General features: G+C 40.9%; 1 long non-coding RNA gene across 1 annotated transcript; it reads right to left on the reverse strand.

Annotated features, from left to right (window-relative positions):
- Positions 1 to 8791: 8791 nt before the first annotated feature.
- On the reverse strand, positions 8792 to 20586 carry LOC131278579 (uncharacterized). Its single transcript, XR_009185964.1, has 4 exons — positions 20536 to 20586; positions 11913 to 12257; positions 11351 to 11398; positions 8792 to 8896 (listed from the first exon to the last, which is right to left on the reverse strand). It is a non-coding gene; the product is annotated as an uncharacterized lncRNA (long non-coding RNA).
- Positions 20587 to 25396: the final 4810 nt, after the last annotated feature.

Consider the following 25396-nt stretch of genomic DNA (forward strand, 5'->3'; position numbering starts at 1 on the left):
CTATAGCCACGTGCTAGGGAGGATCAATGGGTGTAGAGAGGTGAGGATGTGGTCAAGTAAGCAGGCAGGGCTAATGTCCTGATAAGAAGAAACTCTAAGAAAACCCTCCTCAAAGAACTTCATGCTGGAAGGCCCCGGCTCTGAGAACAGTGACCTAGTTAACTGCTTTAAATAAAGCTTGTGGTGCCAGCTCGGGGCCTTGGCTTTGCCATCAGCTAGCCCTGGCCCACCTGGTCCCCTCTAAACTTGTCTTTGTCTCTGTCTTCCTTAGGCTCCCCTCAGGTGCACTGTTCACCTGAGCAGGTCGCGGCTCAGGTAATTTTGACACCTCCACCTCGTGCATCCTCCTGAAGACACTATTTCTCTAACAGATCCACAGTGGGAAGCCACTCAGGAGAGGACCAGAATAATCTCAGGAAGGACATTTCACAGCTTGTGTTTCATTTCAATTATCTCTTTGCTTCCTATAGATGTTTGATTTCTTACTTCTGTCAAGAAAAGATTCCAGTTTCCAGTAGAAACTGACAAAAGGCAGAATCATCCATATCTCAGTTGCCCAAGATTCCAGCCCATGGCGTCTGTGAAAATAGGAGTGATAAAGTTCTGGTCTCCAATTTTAGTTTAAGAAAATCAAGCTTTCACCTTGTCTCTCCATCTAGTGGTTATATCCCTCTTAAACCTCAAATTTTGAAGTGATAACTCCAGAAATACTATAAACAAACAAGCTAAATACTTTATTTGAAGAAATAAAATCATTTAAAAATTTTATTCCATGCATAACAAAAATCCCCCCAAACCTCATGAAACTAGATAGTTTAGTAAAACTATCTCAAGTAAACAAAAGCCTCAGATAAACAAAATAAAGCTAAAATAACCAAAAGCCTCAAGAAATCAACACCTTTTTTTCCTAATAAGAATGGAAAAAATGCTTTAGCTTTGAAGCATTCTAGCTAAATAAGCCTCAGAAGATTATTCAAAAGGTTTTATAACTATTAATTATAGCCATCAAGTTTCCAGAAAGTCTACAATTGTGAATTTTGACAGATAGTCTTCAAGTTTAAATGTATGCCTAGATAAATGTTGGCTCAGTCTTAGTTTTGACATCATTTTGGGAGATCATAGTTGGAGACCAATAATTAATGAATCTTATGGAATCTCAGAGATTTTTCAAATGCTTCCAGAATCCTTATGTTGGGATCTATATTGGACACTGTTAGTTTCCTACAGGGAAGCAGACGTGGCTCAACTGGTAGAGCGTCTGCCTACCATATGAGAGGGTCCAGGATTTGAGACCCAGGGCTTCCTGACCCATGTGGTGAGCTGGCCCCTATGCAGAGCTGCCACACGCAAGGAGTGCTGTGCCAAGCAGGGGTCCCCCCATGTGGGGGTGCCCCACACACAAGGAGTGTGCCGTGCAAGAGAGCCGTCCTGCCTGGAAAAAGCGTAGCCGGCCCAGGAGTGGCGCCTCACGCACGGAGAGCTGTTACAACAAGATGACACAACAAAAAAAAGAGACGCAGTTTCCTGGTGCCACCGAGGGTGCAAGCAGACACAGAACACACAGCAAAGGGACACAGAGAACAGACGATAAGGGGGAAGGAGAGAAAAATAAATAAAATAAAATTTTTTAAAAAGGTTTCCTACACAGAACCCTTACCCACTTCTTCTCACCAACTTGACTTCCCTCATAGCAGACCCAGAGGCAAGGATTTGAGTGCAAATGTTTGTTTGAGAGATGATGCCAGGAAACTCTTGTAAAGGTGTGAGGAACCTTCCCAGGAAGGAAAGGAGGCCAATACAGTGTGTGTTGATAGGCCGATCATCACTTTGGACATCTTAAGCTCAATAATCCCCTGGGGACTTGTGGGACATGGTATAGAACTTAACTCAGAGGTGTCCACCCGACAGGCAAGGAAGCTGGTGTAATAACCTTCAGGTTTCACCCATCCTTGACCAAAGAACTGCTCCTAAGTGCAACTCCTCAACACTTTCAACCTGCCCCACATGCAGACCAACCAAGCTTCTGTGGTCAGAGAAATCCCCCAGACGGAGAATGAAAGAAACTTGCAGCGCCACAGAAACAGTGCATAACAAGGAGATAAAGACAGGACACCAACAGCCTTTGCCATATTGCCATACTAACCAAACTCCAATTTTATAGAGGTATTCAATTCTTCCCTAAACAACCACTGTCTCATGGAATGAGGCACTTTGAAGCTCCAAGAATGGGCCAGATTAATATAAAATAACTCCATTTACTTTTACGGTGAGTTCAGGAATAGACATGAAACATATATCTGGACAATAAGGTATGGTTAGAGGTCAACAGGACAGAACAGGAATTCTGGGTAAAAGCTTCTTGCTCCTAACCAGAGTTCTTAAATTTTTTTTTTTTCTGGGACTTTGCCATGTCTGGATGTGAATGCTGGAGCTGGTTCAGCTCTCTTGTTACCTGAGAAAGAATCCAGCATTGATGAAAGATGTAAAGAACCTAGATTCTGATATCATTGAGCACATGAATCAATCAAGCTTAAATCCTGCCCTACATCTCCACGTAATATTAGTGAGATGTTATATTTCTTTATGTTTAGGCTAATGTGTTTTAAGTTTTCTGATACGTGCAGCCAAAAGCATTCTCAACAATATTTTCTATAGAATGAATTGGTAATGTGAATTTCTCATATAACTTCTAATATTTCTAGTATTCTTGTGAATGAAAAATATTCATTCATAACTCTTAGTGAAGTATTCCCAATATGTATCCCATTTATTTCCTTAATCAAGTAATAAAATACCACACAGCAGGGAGCGCAAGAAAATTTTATCTTAAAGAGAGGACTTCCTACTTGAAATAGTCAAGAACCATGGCTTAAAATAATCAGAAATAAGTTATTTGTATTACAAAAGACCAAATCCTTTTTAATATTTATATAGACTTTTACAGTTAATAAGGCATTTTCATACCCATTATCTCACTGCTTTTACAACAAAGTTGTAAAGAGGTTTGTGCCAGTATGTTTATTATTCCCAAGTTATACACGAGGAAACTTAAGATCAAAAATTGTTGCTTGACCTGTCCATAGTCTTACATCTGTGAGGAAGTTACTCCAAGTCTTAAACCTAGCCCCTCTAATTAAAAATATCATGCTGTTTTCTTAACTGTGAAGCCTGATATCTATCAAAATCTCATGCATCCCACCCCCTACCCCAACTGCCTCCCAAAATCATACATACCACTCTTAGGTAATCTGAAGATAGACAGTGAAAAGTTGAAGATACACACTATATATCTTAAAGCAACCACTAAAATAACAAAATAAAGAGTTATTACTAGTAAACAACAAAGAAAAGAAAAGAAATAATGGCAAAATATTCAATCCAAAACAGGGAAAAGAGAATAGATGGGAAAAATAGAAAATAAATAACAAGATGATAGATTTAAACCTAACTATGTCAATAACCACATTAAATATAAATGGACCAAATATCCTTCCAATTTAAAGGCAGAGATTGGATTAAACAATCAAAAATATCAGATTGGACGAAAAGCAGGACCCTACATGCTGCCTACAAGAAGTCCTACCTTAAATGTAATGCAAATATTAATAGGTTAAAAGTAAAAGGCTAGATATGATACTCCCCCAAACACAAACAAAGGCACACACACATGCACACACACACAAACAAACACATTGTTTAATGCTATGCAATTTTTAATGTCTCTCTTATACTCCTTAATTACTTCCTAATTACCCTTTTTAACAAAAATGAAGCAGACCTCGGGTTCAGGTTTTCATAGGCAACTGGTATGTGGCTAAAATATAATAATATTTTCTTTTTATTTAGTTTCTAACTTATCTTCCTTTTATGGCAGGTGCTATTGGTTTGTCATTCAGGGTAATGAAATATTTCCCTTTACAAATAATTTTATTTAAATAAAGAATCCATTTTAATTTATTTAAAAATTAAATTAAGAATAGTTACAGAGATAGATGCATATGACTAAAGCAGTGAAAAAAGTAAGCAAAAGACAAAATTGGAATCCTCCTTTAGGCCAGTTAGTTAAAGCTATTTTGCCTAATCTTCAACTCATTAAGTACAGTGATTACTATGGAATTTAGTGTAAGAGTGAATGTGGCCTGAGGAAATGGAGTCCTGAGTAGAGTCAGATCTGTCAATTCCTGCAACAGGTACTTCCTCTTGTGGAGAAAGCTGCACTAGACTCATAACTTATTGCCATTAAAGAGTTGAAACACACATTTTTAAGATAACATTTTTTCATTTGCAGTTTGTCAAAGTCATTCAGAGGAGCTAGTGGCAAGAATAACAAACATAGACCAAATACAGAGTGTATGTTTTTCCCCATTCCTTTGTTGTAAGACCATCACTGGTCTCTCTTCTCAATTCCTAGCCAAGAATAAGGAAAGGAAGATCCATAGACACACCTTCCCAGGAGTGAATATACTCCAGTTCATGTAAGTTGGGAAAGGATAATTCACGTGGAAATAGTGGCACATGTAATCTATCCAAAACCTTCTCATTTTTAGTTTTGTATAACAATGTAATGAGACGTTTGTAGTCAGAAGACCTGAGTTTGTGTTCAACTCTGCCATTTATTAAATATGTACTCACAAACTTTGTTTCTTTTTCTCTATGTATAAAACATAAATAATATATTTTCCTCCTATATGACATAGTTGTTGATGAAACAAATAAGATAGCATATGTAAAAGCACCTACAAGCTCTATATGTTTACACAAAGATTCATTTTTATATCAATAATGCTAATGTCCCCTAGCTTGGTTATCTAGGTACCATTTTGAGGCTATTATATAAATTCAAGCTTTTCTCTTCCTAATTTGATTTGAGTATACCACTACCAGCTCCCTGTCCTTTAAAAAGAATCTGCTTTTCCTCTATTTGGCCCATAAAATCTGCATCATTGGGGAAGGCCTGACTTTACCATGTGGAAATTAACCAAAGGCGGGGGAGAACAGAGCTAAATGCAGCCAGAGAGCTTTGAGCTCGATGTCCCTTTGCAATCTCCCTGCCTGCCGACAGAGCAGGTGTGGGGAGCCCTAGGGCCCAGCACAACAACCTAAGACTCCAGGAGAAGAGGTGGAAGAGCACAAGCAAGAGAAGAGCACGAATCCCAGGTAGGTCCCAGCCGGGAAATAAAATGAGTCAACCAAAGAGCACTATTCACTCACAAATCAAAGGAAAACCCTCAGTGGGGAAGTCAATTAGAAGCAGCTTGAAGACCAGCCAAAGGAAAAACAGAGAGGATTATAGATTTCCATCAAAACAAATCCAAAAAAGGAAGAAGTTCCATATTTCCAAATAAGAAAAGGTAGCTAGCAGTGCTGCCTTTGTTCATTCAGGATTATCTTACTTATCCTGATACATTTTACATCACAGTGATGTCTCAGATACGCTACCCAGCACCAAACCCAACACCTCATATTTATTATATGAATTGAATTGAATCAAACAACTCAATATTGGCCAAAAGATATCACTTAGTGACTGTTTTCTGAGCATTTACCATGCCCAGTGAATGCTGTTAGGTGTGTACCAGGTGCAAGCATAATGCAAAGAGGCAGATTTCCTTGCACAGTTGGTGGGAACGTATCAGTTCTTTAAAGTTTCATTTTATACTTTATCCATACCAATCCTATTTTGTTGCAAGGGTTGAGGACCCAAGGGCATCAAGAACCCTCCTTAACCACTCTGGGCTTCCTTTCCCTTTGCAGGATGAATATAGTTCCATTTCACAAATGAATACCTAAGAGGATAAGTCACTGAGTCAATATTCTTTGACCGGAGAGCTCTATCCCAACAGAGTAAGCACAAAGAAACAGTAGCACTATAGCCCTCATCAGGACACCTTGACCCTGACATAATGCTGAGAACAAGTCCTGGGCATCTGTGGGGGGGGGGGGGGGGGCGGGGGGGGGGAGAGGGGAATCTTTTAAGTTTCCCTTATGACTCACTGCCTCCCTCCAAACAACTCCTCCTTCCTAAGTTGCTCTCTCTTAAATATTTGCAGATTTGTAATGTCTATGGCTGTGTACCAGAAGGCATTCCAATGACCAGGAGCCAATCGCTATGGTGGAGGGTGGGGAGAGGGGGCACGGGTGACGCTCTGATTAGCCACACTGGTCTGTCACGTGCCTGCTCCTGGAATCCTCTGTTGGTCAACAACTGGGAGCTATTACCGGAAGAGAAGTTGTGGAAGAGAAGAGGGGAACTGGCCGGTGGATGAACAACAACTGCAGATGTCCACTACACTGGCTGGCTGGCCAAGATACAGCTAGTCTCCCCTCCTCTCAGTCCATGCCCAAAAAAGGAGCTAAATGAACAGAAGCAACAAACTTCCTCATTCACGTCGAGTGGAAGATACTTTCATGCTTCCTTTCTTCTCTGACTACCTTGGACACTGATAATCCTGTTTATATTTTTACTCAAAAAGCTTGAGCAGATTTTGAGCTAAGGGCTCAGAATATAATTGTGTTCAGAAATGGTACTTTCAATCTGGGGGTAGTGGGCATTTGCCAACTTGAGAGCAGTTTCTTGTTTTTCACTGTCCCCCACCTCTATCTCAACACAGGGGCTCAAGCTATCTTCTGGGGCTACCAGAACATGGATAGAGGTAAAGTTGTGTTATTAGTGGTAAATGGCCATATCCACTTTTCAGGCAAGGTGGACCCTTATTCTGGGCCCCAGTTTGGGGAACACAGTTGGGGCATCCCTTTGTTGTGTCCATCCCCATGGAGCAGAGTCCACAAGGCCAAGGGGACATGCCGCCCAGAACCTGAACTCCACCCCTGCTTCTAGGTCCACAGAATTCTCTGCCTCCACAAGCCCTAGCTCATTCCCAGAACCTGTGGGGTCCTCTTCCCTGTGTCCATCCCCCCGAAAGCAGAGCCCTCACACTGTTAGGCCCAGGAAGTGGCTTTTGCAGGAGATGTGAATGGAGCTTAAAAGTACAGGCAGAGGTAGAAAGAAAAGGGGGGTGTGCTGGGCCTGGGGCTAGGCTCCAGGGGCTGGCTTTTCCTCACAGATGCTAAGGAGTCAGGAATTCTAAGCCTGGACTGGACTTTTCAGTGGGTTCTGAAGGTATATTTGTCAAGGTAGGAGAACATCACATTTTATTTCACAGATAGTTCATTTGATTTATAACTTATTTATGACTTTTAATATTTTGACATGTAGAATTGGGCCTCCACCCATCCTCTTGCTACTCATTCTGCAACTGTTAGGGGAGGGCTTAGCCTTGAGTGCACGAGGCAGGACAGAAGCCAGTCTTCATCAAATCATCCCTCACTGTTCTGCTGACATTTTCTACCTGCCTAGTACTTCTGCTGCCTGTTCTCAAACCTCATTCTCTAACCTTCCCAGCAATTGCCTTCCTGATATTTTCTTCTGCTTAAGTCAGAGGTGATTTCTGTTGCAAGCAACTAAGTACCGAGACACACCAAGTGAAACAAAACATCTCCAATGGCCTGTGAATTTGTTGAATGACATGGAACCATCTAAAGTAAATCTTCCTAAACCAGCTGCCTCTACCCAGGATCCTTAGGAAGTTATTCGCAATTTATTTATTTTTTTAAATCTAGCCTTTCCAGTCTCCCGTGTTGCAGGGAGAGTAAACTGCTCTCTGTAATCTCAGCCCTGGCTAGACAGTTTAGAGGGCCTCTGGGGATTGTAACCTGCACAGCTGCAGGGCTGGGAAATATTGTTCTGGCTGTTTCCAGCCCAGGCCTTAAGCCTAAGTCACCTTTGGGACTTTCATGCAGAGGATCACTCTCAAATCATAAGTCCAGGCATCTCATCTCTAGGGATGTCTTGAAGGTCAAAAGTTGGGGAGACTTAGATAGAAAAGAAAAAACAATTTATAGGAGTACATCATGCTGCCGCAGCAGCACCTCCAACTCATGTTTAAGCTAAGGTACTAAACCTCTCTCCAATTTGTGCCAGGATCCCAAATACATTAGGAGTCTCTGTCTTACGGCATTGTAGACTATTCTAGAATTATGCATTTCACACACACACACACACACTCTACACATCACACATAAATATATGCATAAACACATGCACATACTTTATTTTTATTGGGGGAAGGAAAAGACCATCAGCAGAGTCACCCATATATGATTATCGATTAGTAGTAAGATTGAAAATGATTTTTTTGTCTTTATAATTATCTTATTTCCTACTTTTTCAACAATAAATGATATTTGTTTAATTAAAAATCAACAACCATGAAAAAGAGAAAAGGGAGAATGGAAAAAGAAAGCTTAAATCCTAACCTGAGAGTTTAAGATTTATACCTAAACCTAGATTAAAACTCATAGAGCTCCACCACTGCGAGAAAGGCAGCCAAAATCTTATTCATTTCATTTGTTGAGAACTTGAGAGTTATAACAGACTTGAAGATGCCCTGGAATCACCCCTTAATTATGTGTTAATATTCCTCTCAAAAAGACATTGAATAGGCTTGTCTCCATTTGTGCGTCGATTGTGTTGGCTTTAGTGCCTTTCCATTCTGTGGAGTTTCATTGAGGATTCTTGGAAACACTATAAACATTCAATAGTTGATCTCCAAGTAAAGAAGCTTCTTGCCAGTTCTTACTTAAGGTTGGAAGCTGATTCGAAGTTTGAGTCTCTTTTGTTTTCCTTCCCATGAAACTTTAAAGACAATCTAAAGTCATCTCAAAGAGATCTACTTTTTCTTCTTTACTTCTTATTTCAAAGAAGTTGTAATCATTTGACAAAAGCTGTATGTTCATGATGGAAATGTATTATTTTATACATTCTCAATCTAAAGTTGTCCCATATACCGGGGGGAGGGGCGGGGAACAAAGTCAGAATTCCAAATAAACTGGTAACCTGTAAGAAAGGAAAATTCATAATCAGTCTCTAATATTATGAAGACTGTAGATCTCTCCATCTAGCAGTCAATGAATGTGAATGTAAAAAACCACTGGCAGGAAAATAAAGAAATAAAATATTTTTTAAAACAACAATTGTTTAGTGCCAGAAACCATGTGAACATGAATGGTTAACTGTGCTTGATCCTATTAAATGAAAAAAGAAAGGGTATTGAAAGCATCACACACAAAAATAAAGGAATTATTAAATATCATTTACAACGAAATCTACACAATCCAACCGAAAAATGTTTGTCCACGGATGGCTGCTTCATTGGGAGCAGATGTTGCCTTCAAAGAATTTTAGATAACCATGGGTGAAGAACTTTCTAAATATAATTTAAATATGTATATTTTTATATCATTTACAAAATAGACCTGTGAAAATAATCCATACTTTTATCTGGCATCCAGTTCTTCTTGATTTCCCTCATCAGCCTAATAAGTTTCAAGTAATTGTGGCCTTTATCATACCCCAAATCTGAGTCTACTTTGTTGGCAAGAAACAAATAGAACTTTAGTTTTCCTCTTCATTAGGGATGTTCTTTACTATTTGTTTGGTTATTTATTCCTCTGGGCCCAAATTCCACTTTATTAGAAAGACATTTACAATGTAGAGATATTTAAGCCTCCTGGCAATCAGGAAGCAAAAGCAAAAACTAAATTTGTTAGTTACTGTTGCCTTAAAGAGCATTTTGGGAAAAGAAAATTTCTTTGTCTTACTTCATGCACAATGGAAAGTAAAATAGTGGACCCTGGAAGAATCATCTCATTACTGACACTTGGGTTTTTTAAACTTTCTCTGTGAATCTAATAGATTGCTACATTTCAGCTGAGACGCCCAATAACCTGAGCTTTGCTTTTTAGGTTTTTTTTTTTAAAGATTTATTTTTTATTTATTCCCTCCCCACCCCCCCGCCCCATTTGTCTGCTCTCTGTGTCCATTCACTGCGTGTTCTTCTGTGTCCACCTGTATTCTGTCAGCAGCACCCGGAATAAGTGTCTGTTTTCATTGTGTCATCTTGCTGTGTCAGCTCTCTGTGCTTGCAGTGCCATTCCTGTGCAGGCTGCACTTTTTTTGCGCTGGGCGGCTCTCCTTAGGGCACACTCTTTGTGTGTGGGGCTCCCCTACGCGGGGAACACCCCTGTGTGGCAGGGCACTCCTTGTGCGCATCAGCACTGCGCATGGGCCAGCTCACCACGTGGGTCAGGAGGCCCTGGGTTTGAACCTTGGACCTCCCATGTGGTAGGCGGATGCCCTATTCATTGGGCGAAATCCGCTTCCCTAACCTGGGCTTTGTAATGGGGCTATTCTGGGTTTATTTTTGTTATTTCATAGGTGGGTCCCTGTTTTATTATGCAAACTAATTTCATTGGCTTTTCCAGATTTAAGAAACTGTATCTATTTATTTGTATGTGCATTCCTTCTAAATCATTTTAGTTCATGTAACTACAGTTTTCATGGGTGTGAAATCTAAATGCAATCAACAAGGCCCCACACTCCTAAGGGCCTAAAGTTTGGTTTAATGCTCTGCTATCACTCTCTTGAAATTCTTAGTAATTTTTTAATTACTCAGGAGCCCAACATTTTCATTTTTCACTGAGCTCTGCAAATTATGAAGCCAGTCCTGCTCAGTTCAGATAACTGATCACCAAAGTTCAAGTGAAAGAATGTCATGAGACCTGTGAAATACAATAACAATAGAGAACAGTTTTGAGCATTATGTTATAGTCTACAAACTTTATGGGTATTAACTCATTCAAGCCTTGAAAAACCACTAGGAGATAGTGTTTTATCATTAGCCCCATTTTGCAGATGGGGCAGTGGAAGAACAAAGAGGTTAATAGAACTTGCCCAAGGTCACCTAGTTAATTGTGGGGTCTGAATTAGAACCTAGACTGCCTGAGTCCAGAGCCTCCTATGCTAAAAATAATGAGTGGTTAAAAATAAACAGCAACTTCAGAATCACCTGACCCCCATAACAAAGCCCCCACTCCCAGAAACTTGTAAAGCCCACATTGTTTTGTGCCCCTAGTTCCCCTCTTTTCCTTAAGTGTCAGAATTCATCTGAGTAACTGGTATATCCTGGATGTTTTATTAAGCAGAATTTATAATTCCCATATTTCTTTGATCCATGAAGTATCTCCCCTGCAGTATATCCATGAACCAAAAGATCAACTTTTAATTCTTCTGGGAGAGACCACATCACCTTCAATGCATGCGGTAAGTTTTAGGGTTGATTTCTTAATTAATGTATTTGTCAGCCCAGGAGACTTTGTTACTTTTTACTTCTTATTGAAGGTGGACCCAGCTGAACTAATAATGCAACTTGCCCCATAAAACTTGCTCTAGCAGACTGCTAATTAGTTTGCCTTCTGTCAGAAATGGGGAAACCAGTTTCTGGACACTTACATTTTTCAGGCAGGGAAGGTAATAAAATCTGGCAGTCAGTATCTACAACTGAAAACAAAGAAGGGAGAAAAGAATTCCCATTTTGTGAGACATGATAATGACTTATGGCCAAAATGTCTGTGGGCTAAGTGATTTATTTAAAAATATTTTTAAACAAAGAAAATTAAAGTAAAAATACTTTAAAATACTATACTATAAAAATACTATACTATAAAATACTATAGTTGGAGTAAAAATACTATAGTTGGAGAATATGACTGAAGGTACTGGAAGGGATTGCCAAAATATGCCAGTAAAGACAGTGGGAAGTTTAGCCTGGTGGCCTTCGAGCTCTAGAGCATGAAGACCTGGGTTTAAATCCTGGCTCTATCACTTATGAGAAAGTGAAATCTTAGGAAAAATTTTCTTGTAGGTAAAATGAATACCAGTATGTGACAAATCTTGTGCTAGATTCTAGGTACTTAGAAGTATATAAAAAAAGCATGGTGCCTGCCTTCAAGATGCATATGATCTAGTGGGTTACTACTAGTCCATTTAGATATAGTAAGTGTAAGATACATACAGTGGGTTCCAACATCACTCTAACTTTTCCTCTCTGAGGAAACGGTGATAACTCTTAATCATGGGCTAGTGGGATGCTTTGGTTCAATCTGGACCCTCTTTGTTGCATCCCACCACTCTGCACTGAGATGTCTGTCATTTGGCCTCCAACTTCTTTCTTCCAGTGTCAGATAGGTTTTATTCTTTGAGCTCCTTGGGAAGGAAGTCTTCACCTCTTTCCAATATGTACAGGAAAATGTTGAATATGGCTTCATGCTGCTGCTGTTCATTGTTCCTCTAGAGTGAGCATTTTGTGTCTGGTTTCCCCTGACTGCTTTTCTTCTGCAGCAACAGAAGTTTCTGTGTCCTGTAGATATGGTAAGGTACATTTCAATGCCTTTGTGAAGAAAGTTCACTTCCTACTAGAAGTCCAAGCTAAAAATGATGCTGAACTGAGAAAACGTGAATCTCTTCTAGTCAACACTATGAAACACCCTACATATACACACAATGGCCCCCTAGAAACTGGATATTTGGTATATTATTGAATCCCTTCATTCCCAATATCAAGTGGACACATACTCCCCAAGAATTTAAGGTGTACTAGGGGCACATGAAACCTCAAAGGGACATCTTCCTGGAGCATCAACTTAAAAATTTAGGAGAGAAACATACTTTTGACATTTTTATATTTTATGATTTTTGTCACATTTACATACAAACTGCTCTTTCATTGACTTAATAGTTTTCTTTAAATCAGCTCACATTTTAATTTTAGCCATACCCCAAGCAATAATATCTATAAATCTTGCTTTTTTAGTAATACATCTTAAATAAATCCAAAACCATTAAAAAATTTTTTTGCATCTGTTCCATCCATAATCATCCTGTATAACATTTTTGGGAAAACATCTAATTCAGCCATTCAGCAAATAGTCACTGAATCCCTACCACATGACAGATACCATGCTAGGTGTTAGATATAAATTAAGGTGCTCATTCTAGCTTTAATTATGTCCCCCAAAAAATATGTATTAAGGTCCTAACTCCAGTGAACTTATTTGGAAATAGTATCATTGAAGATGTAATTAAGTAAGTCAAGATGAGGTTAGACTGAATTAGGGGGCCCTACCCCAGTGACTGGTTTCCTTACAAGAAGAGAAACTTTCGCTGCTGAGTCACAGACTCAGGGTGTAGGGCATGTGACAAGGGGGGCAGATATTGATGTGATGCTTCTACAAGCCATACAATAGCAAAGATTGCCTGGCACTGGAAGAGAAAAGCACAGAGCCTCCCCTGGAAGCTTCAGGGAGAACATGGCACTGCTGACTGTTTGATTTCAGACTTTAGCCTCATTGCCATGAAAGAATAAACTTGTTGTTTCATGCCACCCAATTTGTGGTACTTTGCAGTCCTAGGAAAATAACATGAGGCCTAAAGTGAGTTTGTTATTTCTAATGAAGGTGATGTAAATGGTGCTGAAGTTCCAGGTGCCTAAAAGAGTTCCTTTCCCCCACTTTATCAGCAGATGAACAAGTGTCTGTTAACCTATCTCAGAGTTTTTATTTGTTTCGTTTTTCATCAAGACATGTTACCTTCATTCCTAGAACGGGCATTGTCACTGGTGACACCTGCCTGAAGCGAGAAGGTCCTCTATTACATCCTCTGAAAGCACGTTTGTGAGGAAAGGGACTCCTAAACCTCCTGGAGACAAGAACTTAACTGGCTAAAACTCCCGCAGTAGCACCACCTTGACATACTACAGCATTTCCCAAATTGTTTAGATTATCAGGTAAAAGTAATAATAACGATGATAATTCTTAAAATGAGTCCCTGAGCAAACAAATAGGAAACACTGGATTTTTTAACATTAGTATATTTATAAGGGAACTTTTCAGAGCTTTTATTTGCTAATACGCATTGTGGCTTTCTGAGAAAGAAATACTGTTTCCATTGTTCCTCAGAGTTATCTGACAGTTGAGCCCTTTTTTGAGAATCATTTCCTTGGTCTGGTATTCCATGAAATAAACTTTGGAAGACATTTTTCTGGAAGTATCCTTGCAACTAAAATTGAAAGACTCAAGAGGAGAGGCGCAGCAGTTCTGGCACTTTTTCCTTTGCTCTGGCCTCTGGCTGGCAGAAAACCTTCCTGCAGTTCCCTCCTGAGTATAAGAGAAATAGAATTTCATTGCAAGTCAGCACCTCCCTGGCAGAATTCAAGAAGTGGGTGTTATGGGTTGAATTGTGTCCCTCCCAAAAGTTATGTTCAAGTCCTAACCCCTGGTTCTGTGAATGTGGCCCTATTTGGAAATAGGATCTTTGAAGACGTGATTAGTTAAGATGAGCCAAACTGTGAAGGAGGTGGGCTCTAATCCAAGACAACTGGTGTCCTTAGGAGAAGGGGGAAATTGGACATATTTGTACAGACATGGGGGAGGAGATTATGTGAACACGAAGGCAGAGATTAGGGGTAGGCTGCCGCGAGCCAAGGAATGGCCAGGATTGCTAGTAATCGCCAGAAGCCAAGAGATAGGTATGGAAGCGATTCTCCCCTAGACCCTTCTCTAGAGTCATCATAGGGGGCCTGTCCTACAACACCCAGCACCTTGTTTCAGATTTCCAGCCTCCAGAACTGTGAGGCAATGCATTTCTGTTGTTTTCAGCCATGTAGGTTTTGGTACTTTGTCATGGCAGCCCTAGGAAACTGTGGCAGTGGGATAAGGAGAGAAATTCTAGAGTTTACAGCACACCCAGAGCCCCACAGGAGAAAGAAGGAGCTTCAGTTCACTCAGAGGAGTCTCCACAGACTGAGGTCAAGAGAGGACAGACAGCACATGGTGTTTCAGCTACACATTGGTGCAGAAGTAGACTCAGCACTAGCCTTTAGCAGTTGATGGCCTACACTGAGCCCAGTGCTAAGGTTTCTAAATACTTTCTTAGGGTTAAGAATATAAATTCAAGTACAAACTGGAAACTTTTCAACCATATTTCAACATAATGTGGGTGTTTGGGGTTTTTAAAAATACTTTTCCAGTAAAATTGCATACTAGTAGTCCACAGACGTAAACAGCAGCCTGAAGACAGACGGTGAAACCCAGGGTTTTCAGGGCAGGAGCTGTAAGAACGTTTCTCATTCAAACATCACTGAATTTCTGGAGCCAAGTTAAGCACAATATGCATGCCATATTTATTCCCAGGGCTGCTCTTACTCTTATTCTCACCAGCAAAGTTTATGAGTCATGTTTGGGTATCTTGTGGCCTCGTAAATTATGGCAAATGGAGTCAAATTTTCTTTTTCCAGTGTAATTGAATGACAACAATCATTGCTCTTGATAGCACAAAATTAGAGTTGTTGACATGTTTTCAGGGCATGTGACAGGTTTATAGACCCCTTTTATAAGACCCCTCATATTTTAAGGGCCATGTTTTTCCAGTGCAGACTTGGGTATCAACTTGAACAAAATTTTTTTTTTTTTAATTCCCTTGATCTCCCTGGATTAAAATCCTAGGCTCTGGTCAAGTTCGACTCACTAATACAAAATCCCAAACAGATAAAACAAAATGTGCTAGAAAAGAGCCTAAGAAGCAGAGGTGAGGGAAGACCTTAAAGGAGTGGTAAAAAGAGAACCTCCATTATCATGACTTTTGTAGGCTGCATTTATTCCTCTCCCTGAATCCATGCCCTCTGTAATGCAGTTTTTCAGCTCCTCCCATCAGTTGGGGCAGTCTGCTTCCCCCAATCCTTGAATCTCGACTGGCCCTGTAAACTGCTTTATCTAATAGAATGTGGAAGAAGGGACAGTGTGTTCATTCTGAATCTAGACCTCAGAATGCTTTTCAAATTTCCCCTTTCTTCATATCTTGCATCTGGTATGTGAACAAGTCCTGGCTAGCTTGCTAGAGAATGAGGGAAAAAATGGACCATAACCAGTTAGCTTGATTGTCCTAGGTGATGCCCGAGATCTGGGAGAAAGTTTTGGCAAGATCAGCTTGTTGACCTGCAGCTGACTACAGAGGCATGAACAAGACTAGCTGAGATCAACCAAGTCTGGCCTATATCATCAGAACCATCCAGCTATTCCCACAGACTTGTGAACAATAATATGTAGTTATTGTTTTAAGTCTCTAAATTTTGGGGTGGTTTTGTTTTCAAGCAATAATCTTCATTATCAATAATCATTATTCTTTTTTTTCCAGGTACCAGAAATTGAACCCGAGACCTCTGTGTGGGAGACCTCTGAGCTACAGACACTCCCCGACCATCATTCATTTTAACCTTTTCTATGTATCTAACAGTGTGGTTACTTTTCCTAATTTTTCTCATTTAACCTTGTAGGTTCTATTATTTTAGATGAGAGAACTGAAATCAGAAGGGATAGTTGGCCCAAGGACACACAACTAAGTGCTGCAACTGGTAAGATTCAAGGTTAACAGACTTTAGAGCCCAAACCCTTAACTATCACAGGAAAAGTTGCAAATGGGGTAACTCAGAGTCTATATTCAGCCTACAGATGTGTTTGGTTTGGTTTGGTTTACCTAGTATTTTTTTAGGGAGGTACCAGGGATTGAACCTGAAACCTTGTGCATATAAAGCAGGTGCTCAACCACTGACGTACACCTGTTCCACTTTTTTTCCTAGTATTTTAAAATTTCTACTTTTCTTGAAAACTTATAGGGTATGGCAATTCTAGGCCTGCATTCTTCCATGGCAATAATTAGCTAAAGCTAAGCCACAGCTTGCCCATTAGGGCATGAAGTTTTACTTCCCTAGAAGCATCACTACTCCTTATTGTGTTGGAACCCTGGCACTGGTCATGTATCTACATTATCTCTCTGGCCTCATTAGATATTTAAGTTTTCACCGGACTCTCTCCCAGAGATGACCCCGGCCCTTGCTGGGAGTCTTATAGCACAAGTATAAAGATCAGCAGGAGATATGGAACAGCTTACCTGAGTTTTGGAATAAAAGGGTGACTGAAATGTCTTGCTGCCTCAGGACTATGCTGTGCACACGGGGGAGCCTGGTCTAGAAGGTAGAGAACCTTAAACTGGGCAGGTCACGGGGTTTGTGTTTTGGGGCATGAAAACTCCTCCCAAATATGTTTGAGTTCACAAGGGCAGCTCTACTCTGACCATCAGCAGGGCCACCAGGACACCTTGACTCTGACCTAATGATGGGGCCAAGAAGCCGGCATAGCCCAACCCCAGTCTTATAGAAGGTCACCCCATTATGACCCATCTACCTGCCCCTAAGCCATTCCCTCCAGGCAAAAGTCCTTCCTACCTAAAAACCTCCTGGGAAGTAATTTTCTTAGCTTTCTTAGTGTGTATTCAGAACATCAACATTCAAGAGTTCTGATGCATTAATCCCTTCTACCTCCATTCATAGTATTCAATCGTACCGTTGCTGGCTTCCTGGGATTTGAAGCTTCTAATTCAGGGGTTCTTAACAAGGATCTGTGAGCTTGAAATGAAATTTTTTAAAAAACATTCTTGCGGGGATGTGTTGGTATGGGTATGATATATTTAATAAATAATACACGGTATAGTGTGGACTTAGTAAGGGGTTTGTGACTTTTCACCTGACTGGCAAACAGATCCATGGAACAAAAAAGTTAAGAACCCCTGTCTAATTTGCTGTTGGTTTTGAACATGGAGACACAAATTACTTTCATTCCTGTTTCCCTTAGAGATGTATTTCATCTGTGACTTCTTATAGGTACACTGAAGGAAGAAATGCCTTCTAAACACCTCAACTAGCTATAAGAAGGATCTTCCAGATAAAGGAATGACACTTTCATTCAGTCAAATACGTTGATGGATTTGGAGCTGATTTGGGAATAAGGGCTGGAAAGAACTGAGTTAGAGGACTTTGGAGTCCCTAGGAGTAATCCAGGAGATAACTGAGTGAAGAGGAAGGAAAAAATTTGAGAAAAAAACTAGCTAAGTAGCATTATATACTGTGACAGAGCTAGTGAGAAATCCTGATGGTGTCTTAAAACATTTAAGAATAAGACTATTTAACACGTAAGTTTACACTGATTACTGCGTAGGGAGTGGAATAACATGAAGCTCCCCCATAATAGCCCATAGTCCATAAATAAAAATTCTACTGCCAACAGCCCTGTATTTACAATTGTTTGGGGGAGGATGATCAAGGGCAAGCGGACTTGGCCCAGTGGTTAGGGCATCTGTCTATCACATGGGAGGTCCGCGGTTCAAACCCCAGGTCTCCTTGACCCGTGTGCAGCTGGCCCATGCGCAGTGCTGATGCACGCAAGGAGTGCCGTGCCACGCAGGGGTGTCCCCGCGTATGGGAGCCCCACAAGCAAGGAGTGCGCCCTGTAAAGAGAGCCACCCAGCGCGAAAGAAAGTGTGGCCTGCCCAAGAATGGCACCGCGCACATGGAGAGCTGACACAACAAGATGATGCAACAAAAAGAAATACAGATTCCCGTGCCGCTGACAACAACAGAAGCAGACAAAGAAGAACATGCAGCAAAATAGACATAGAGAACAGACAATGGGGGCCGGGGGGGGGGATGGGAAGGGGAGAGAAATAAATAAATCTTTTTTTTTTTTTTTAAAAAAAGAAGGCTCAAAGTTTGAGGTAACTTCAGGATAGAAATAAATGAACCAGCTTCAAGATACAGAGTTGAAAACAAGACTCCAAAGGACACAGAAAATCAGGGTCAGGGGTGACTGTGCATTTCATAAATTGGGTTAACAGTGAACATTTTGCAGCTCCTTATTTGGGGGTGGGGGGTAGAGTTACTCTTATCTAGATCTTAAGGTCTCAGATAAATCTGTACACAGCCATTATATTTTCTCATAGCAAAATCTACTAGCTGGTTCTACTCACATTGCCCTAGGCAAACACTATAGGTGTTTGACCATATTAGAGGGTCAATACGAACGAATCTGTGGGCCATGATGTGTGTATTTTCTCAGCAGCCTCTGCAGTAAGAGAAGTTTGCAATTCAAAATTTTCATAGTGGTTATATGGGAGAATTACTATGCAGAGAGCTTTTTAACTTTTAAAAGCATGTCTTCCGAGTATAGGACATTTTGCTACTTTGCTCCATCATCTTGACCTGGTGGAAATTTTGATCCCAAGCTCTTGACCTTAAGGACTATTTGACTACACATTTTAATCAGAATGACATCAATATAGATGAACTTTCATAAACTAACTTTTCAGAACAAACATAAGTAAGCCAGTATATCAGTTAGGAATTATATTCAACTCTAAGTAAACTGAATCCTAAAAAAAAAGCCAAGTCATTCCTCGGTATTCACAGATTCCATATTTATGAATTCGCCTATTCACTAAAATTTATATTTGTAACCCCAAAATCAGTGCTCATGGCACCTTTGAAGTCATTGGCAAAAGTGTGAAGAACAACAAAAAATTTGAGTCACCTAATACATGTATTCCCAGCTGAAGTCAAACAAGGCTATACTTTGCCTTCTTTCAGCTTTCATATTGCAAACAAGTGTCCTTTTCGTGGCATATTTAGTGCCTTTTTTTTTTTTTTGCATTTTTTGTGCTTTTTGCTAGTGATTTCACTGTTTAAAAAGGTAAAAGCATTTTCTTAATCTCAATCCATTCCTAGGTGTGACATATTATAAATAGGACCCCTGAAGATATTATCAGCTAAGGTGTACCCTAACTGAATGAGGGTGGGCCTTCATCCAATATGACTAAAGTACTTGTAAAGTAAAGGCAATTGAGCATGGAAGGAGAAGCCATGGAGAACGGCAAGAAAATAGAAGTCAGTGGAACCCAGAGGAGAAAGGAGAAGATGCTGTCATGGGCATTGCCATGAGACAAAGGACCAAAGATTGCAGGCAGCCAGCCCCAGAATGCCACATTCTTCGGGGAGAAAGCATCACCTAACTGTCACCTCAGTGTAGACTTCTAGCCTCAAAGTCACAAGCCAATATATATTTCTGTTGCTTAAGCCAACCCATTGCATGGTATTTATTTTAGCAGCCAGGAAACTAATACAGCCCCCAAGCATAGTGCTGAGTACTGTCTAGTGTTCCTAAGAACAAGGTTTATAGGAAAATACATGTGTTCGATAAACTGCCTTCAGGCATGAGTTACAGTGCTGTTGGCCAGGATCTCAGTTAGTGAATCAAAAATGCCTATTACATAATCTGTCTTTAAGCAAAAACACACTTAAAACAAGGCTACATATTGATCGGCTGACAAATATGTGACCAGAGGCTTGCAGGAACCCTAAGCCTGTATATCCTTCCTAGGAGCAAAGGTTCAATGTCTCTAACTTTCTTTTTGCAGTGACTTTCAATTGCTGCAAATAACGGGAATTCACTGTATATTGTTCACACTTGAGTTTCCTTATCATGTAAAGGAAGTCTGGAGGTAGACCCTCCAGGGATAACACTGTGATTCCATGAAGTCAGCAAGCCCCCTGCCTCTTCCATTGTCCTGCTCCTCCATCCTCATCCTGAGGATTCCCTCCTTCCCAGAGGCTCCTGGAAATCCATCCACCACAGGAGGAAGAAGGAAAGAAACAGGAAGTGCTGGTTTCCTACTCTTAATGAGCCTCCTCAGAAATCCTAGCCAACAGTTGTGCTTCCACTTGATTGGCCAGAGCACAGGCACGTGGCTACACTTACTAGGAAGAAGAGCTAAGAAGGGTAGATTCTCAGGAGGGCACCTGGCCCAGGGTTCTGCTGAGAAAAAGCAGAAATAGATAAGGAGGGAAACCTTCTATCTCCTCATACCACTGTAATTTCTTGATTAATTTTCAATCTGGTACAATTAAAAACTTACATTTTCCCCATTTTCCCTCTTACTGAAATTAGTATTAATTTTTTCATTTAAAATGTACAATGAAGATTTAATTCATTTCTGTGTATTTGGGGCCATATCAAATTTTACCAACATACAGTTTATGGCACTGTGAGAATTTTTAAAATATTATTTCTATTAAAGCTAAATTTTCTACTATCAGATATTGCACTTCTAAATTATCACAAGAAAATTTTGTTCTACTCCTATTAATACTGAAGTAAAAGTAAAAATATTTCACATGATGAGACACTCAGTCAGCACAGTGTATAAAATAAAAATAAAACTCCAAACCCAGAAACGATCACTGTTAAACATTTCTTGAGCATCCTCCCAGAACAAGCTTAGTGTGTATTATATTTACTTAGTAATTATCCCATGAGAAATTAGAGAATTTGGTAAGAGAGTCTATTAGAGAGACGAGAAAGGAAAGACATACAGAAGGAATTTTACAAAAGGGAAGCTCCAATAGACAAGAAGGGCAAGTAAAAGAAAATCTTGCCTCGTCCAGGCTAGAAGGAAGTTGAAGTAGTTGAGACAGTGGTTGGAGAGACAGAAAGTCAGATACTGCCCCATCTCTCTGCTCCTGAGTGGGGAGAAGGAGCAGTGGTTGAGAGGAACTCTTGCCTCACAAGCTGTTTGGGTCTAGTTTGAGACCACTGTGCAAAGGAATCTTGTCCCTTTGAGGTGGCCCAAAGTCTAGAGTGGAATGGTTAGGGAGAGAAGGTTTTACTTGCCCTCCTGGGGCCCCTAGTTTTTCTGTGTCTCATGAACGCTGGGTTGAATCCAGATGGTCTGCCATGGGGCCCACCTTCTTGGAGGGTCGATAGCCTGGATCAGAAGATGAATGCAGTCATGGCAGGGTCTTCCAGAACAGTATGGGTGGGAATGAAAGCTCAGATAGCAGGGAAGGGCCCCTCAACCCTTTCTGAGAAACACTAGCCACACTTATATAAGCTACAAACATCAGCAGAGAAACTTGCAGAACACACCGGGATAGGACACGGACAGCCATACCGTGGTGGACACCAGCTGTGTCTGCCAAAAGACCAGCCCAGGTTCACAACGTCCCTTTTCTACAAGACCATGAGTTTTTGCAAGCCCATGCCCCACACATGTGGACACTATCTTGGAGAAATGCCATGAAAGAAGGAAGAAATCTGAGACACTAAGAAAGTATTCCCTGAGACACTGGATTAAGCTCAAAAGACTTTAAATCATGGAATCAGACCAAGTTTTAAACTGGATTGGGCTAAATTGGTTCCCACTCTGTTCCCACTACCCAAAGGGGAAGAGAGAAGTTCCTGAGGCAGAGCTTATCAGTTATGTGTAAATACAGGAGCTACACTTCCTTTGTACATCTTATTAGGGAGAAACAATTTGTGCCTTCACCTGAACTTCTAAACTCTTTAATAATCTAAGGGGCCAAAATGTTCTTCTTCCTTCCATAACTGTTATCTCATTTGAGGCTCACTTGAGGTAGGTCTGGAAGATATTAATACCTCCATTGTACCAAGAACAAAAGGTAAAAGGAGGTGCCAGTGTCCTAAAGTAGTAAGTGGCAAGATTAGAGCGAAGGTATTCAATTTCTCCAGTGAGTTATCTTTCCACTGAGCAAACGAGCAAATGCGATGCGGAAGGTGCCAGATTTGCTACAAATGACTGGGAAAAACCAAGTTTCCTGGACAGTAGACCACATCATTGGCAGCGCTCGGTAGTCATACTGTTTCTCACTCCAACCAAAGAGTAATCTTTGGACAGAGAAGGCCCTGACACTAAGGCCTGAGAGAAACAAATCCAGCTGTCCTCTGTCTCAGTGTTATATTCTCCCCAAGTAGCCCCAAAACTCTGTTAAATCCCAGACCCCATTTTCTCACTTCATTTTGCATCAAGGTTACTTTATTTGCAGCTTTCCCAACTCTCATAAACTTCGCTGTTGCTCTGTTGATCTGATTTAATTAAGATCAAGTCTTTAAAAATCCCACATTGCAGGACCTGATATATAACAATGTTCATTGTTCTTCCTAATTTATTAGTGACTGTACTTAAATCCCATTCAAGTTGACTGACTGCAGACTCAACCATACAATCATCCAAAAATTTGTTTCTTACTTCCCAGCTAATTATGCAGCCAGGTACAGGTTCACAGCAAGCCCTAAGGTCTGACACAACTTTTCCAGGGTCTAAGGATTTTTAGCTGGGTTCCCTTTAAGAGGGACTGGAAGTCTAGGATTGATGTGAAGTTTCAAAATCAGATTCTCAGAGTCTGTAGGCTCCAGCTGCTTGAGTTTCATTTTAGGATGACATCTCAGGGCCTTCAGATCTTATTTCACATCAGGCTAAGTCTGGTCTTGATTAAAGTTGCAGTGAGAAAAGCATATGGCAGTTCAGAGATGCTTAGGCTCGTTTACAAGCCCCTGCAGCTTTACACTGAAAACCTGCAGGTTTACATTGAAAAAATTAAGAACCCATAAACTGTCTGCTGTCCATTCAAGTTGGACTCCAAATGAAACACGAGCTTGCACACTGGCTGTGTTTATGTATTTGAGCTATTTGAGTTTTTAATTATGAAAAGTGAGTCCAGCCAGGCAAGGGATTTAGTGAACTAAGTATTAAAATAACACACCATGGAGGTAAATTTTCTCCAAAGTCCCCCTAACACAATTAGCGTTATATATTTTAATGGGAAGGAAGGGGGGGAGCTGTGACCTTAAGCTTTTGCATCTGCGGAGGGGTAGGGATATACCTTCAGCTTTTGAATTCCATTAGGACTAGACAAAATACTTCTAGGAAACACTTCCATCTGCCATAAGAACTAGCAACGCAAAGAGGAAATGGAGCCTCTATTCCTGTCATCCACGCTCCAGGCCACACCAGCCTAGAAATTCCACAGGTTACTTCTCCAGCCATAGTATGGAGACCGTCATTGCAGAGAGATCTCACTACGAAGGAATTGATGCATGGGCTTTCTCCTAATTCCTCTTGAGTTGCTCTCTATTTTGTGTGTTTTGTGTGTGTGTGTGTGTGTTAGTTATTTATGCTGTAAGGAAAAAGCTTTAGAGGTAAAATTCCCCCACTTCATAAACTTTTGCTTTTTCACTATAACAGTGCAAAATATTTCAAAGTAGAAAGACAATATTACAGCAGGGGGCTCCTGTTTTTTGAGATACCTACTTCCTTTACTGTTAAAATAATGAACTATTGAGTCCTTTCCCTTGTGAATAATTTTTAACCATTACTTTTCAAAGATATCAATTCCTTTAAAGAAACAGCAGCAATGTGTTTTCACAGCAGCTCATAGGAGAACCAGGTCTGACCTGGTAGCCCATACCTTCTAGACTTGGTTTTCCTTGGCTAGCTTAGCATCCTGCCTTCACTTGCAACTTTCTCCAAAGGAAGGTCTGGGGATTCCTAGAAGCCCCCTCAACAACCCAGGCCTGGGAACCGAAGGCCAGAACACACAGGACTCCAGAGTCAGCGAAATCAGGGAAATGAGTCAGGGCAGATACAAGAGGGATCAAACTGGAGGTAATACACAGAGAAGTGAGAGGGCCAGAGGGAAGGGAGGAGATGGAACGCACACGGGCTCCACCATGCTCTGTAAGATGGAGAAACAGACAGAGCAGGAGGATCCAGAAAATTTGTAAAAGAAAACCAACATCAGCACCAGCAAAGGGAGGGTACCAAGTCATATTCCAAAATGCAAAGAGATTTCACCACTCTCAGCATCCCACCTCACTACCACTGTGCCTTATTCTTCTTATTCAGTACCCCCCTCTTCCCCTCAGAGATAACCCCTCAGTGGCAAACACACAGGTGAGGACTTTTTTGGTAAATTGCTCAGCATCACCTTTGGCAAGAAACAACTGGCAATTTTACAGCTGCTTCTTTGATGGTCTATGAATTTGGGTTCTCAACACTTCCGTGTACCACCTGTTCTGTATTTTTTCATATTCACTTCTCATAAAGATCCCATTTTATTGCTCAAGAAAGCAAGTACCTGGGAGGTTAAGCGACTTGCCCGTGATCACAAAGGAAGGTATAGGCAGAGCAGGGATTCCCACCTGATGTCCTGAACCCAAGACCTGGGCTCTTCTGCCAGAGACCACACAGCCTGATAATGCTGCCCAGAGGGTCAGGACTGGTTCTCATTTACAAAGCTTTGCAGGACTCAGCAGTTCTGGGGGGTTGGGGCAGGGGCAGGAGGGAGTGGACAGAATTTGGCTGCCCCTGCAGAGGTGAAAGCAAATATTGAGACCCCCAGGCCTACCCAGATAGCTGCCAATCCTCTTAGCCACCTATTTTCACTCTTACCAATTTTCTCTCTCCCTGCTCTCCTCCCCACCTCCCTCCCAGACACACACACACCCTTTCAAATACACCCTCCATACTGAATCTCACAAAGATTCTTCCTCTTTTACCCAACCAAATCACTCCTTCCTCCCAGTGCCCAAAAGGAACTCCCACCTGTTGGTAAGGAAGTCTTGATGCAGTAAAGGATCCCAGAGAAGAGGAAGGGAGAAGGAAGTGGAGAGAAGATAAGGAACCCAGGCTGACACCATGTCTTCAATATGGTGCCTTAAGGGGAGTCAACCTCTGCACGTAATTTCTGTGCCCTCTTGTTCCTGACACCAGTCTCCCTATAGAGCATCAAATCCCTCCAGGGACATCAGACCCTGCAGAGCC

The sequence above is a fragment of the Dasypus novemcinctus genome, chromosome 1 (assembly GCF_030445035.2).
Source record: "Dasypus novemcinctus isolate mDasNov1 chromosome 1, mDasNov1.1.hap2, whole genome shotgun sequence".
Lineage (NCBI taxonomy): Eukaryota > Metazoa > Chordata > Mammalia > Cingulata > Dasypodidae > Dasypus > Dasypus novemcinctus.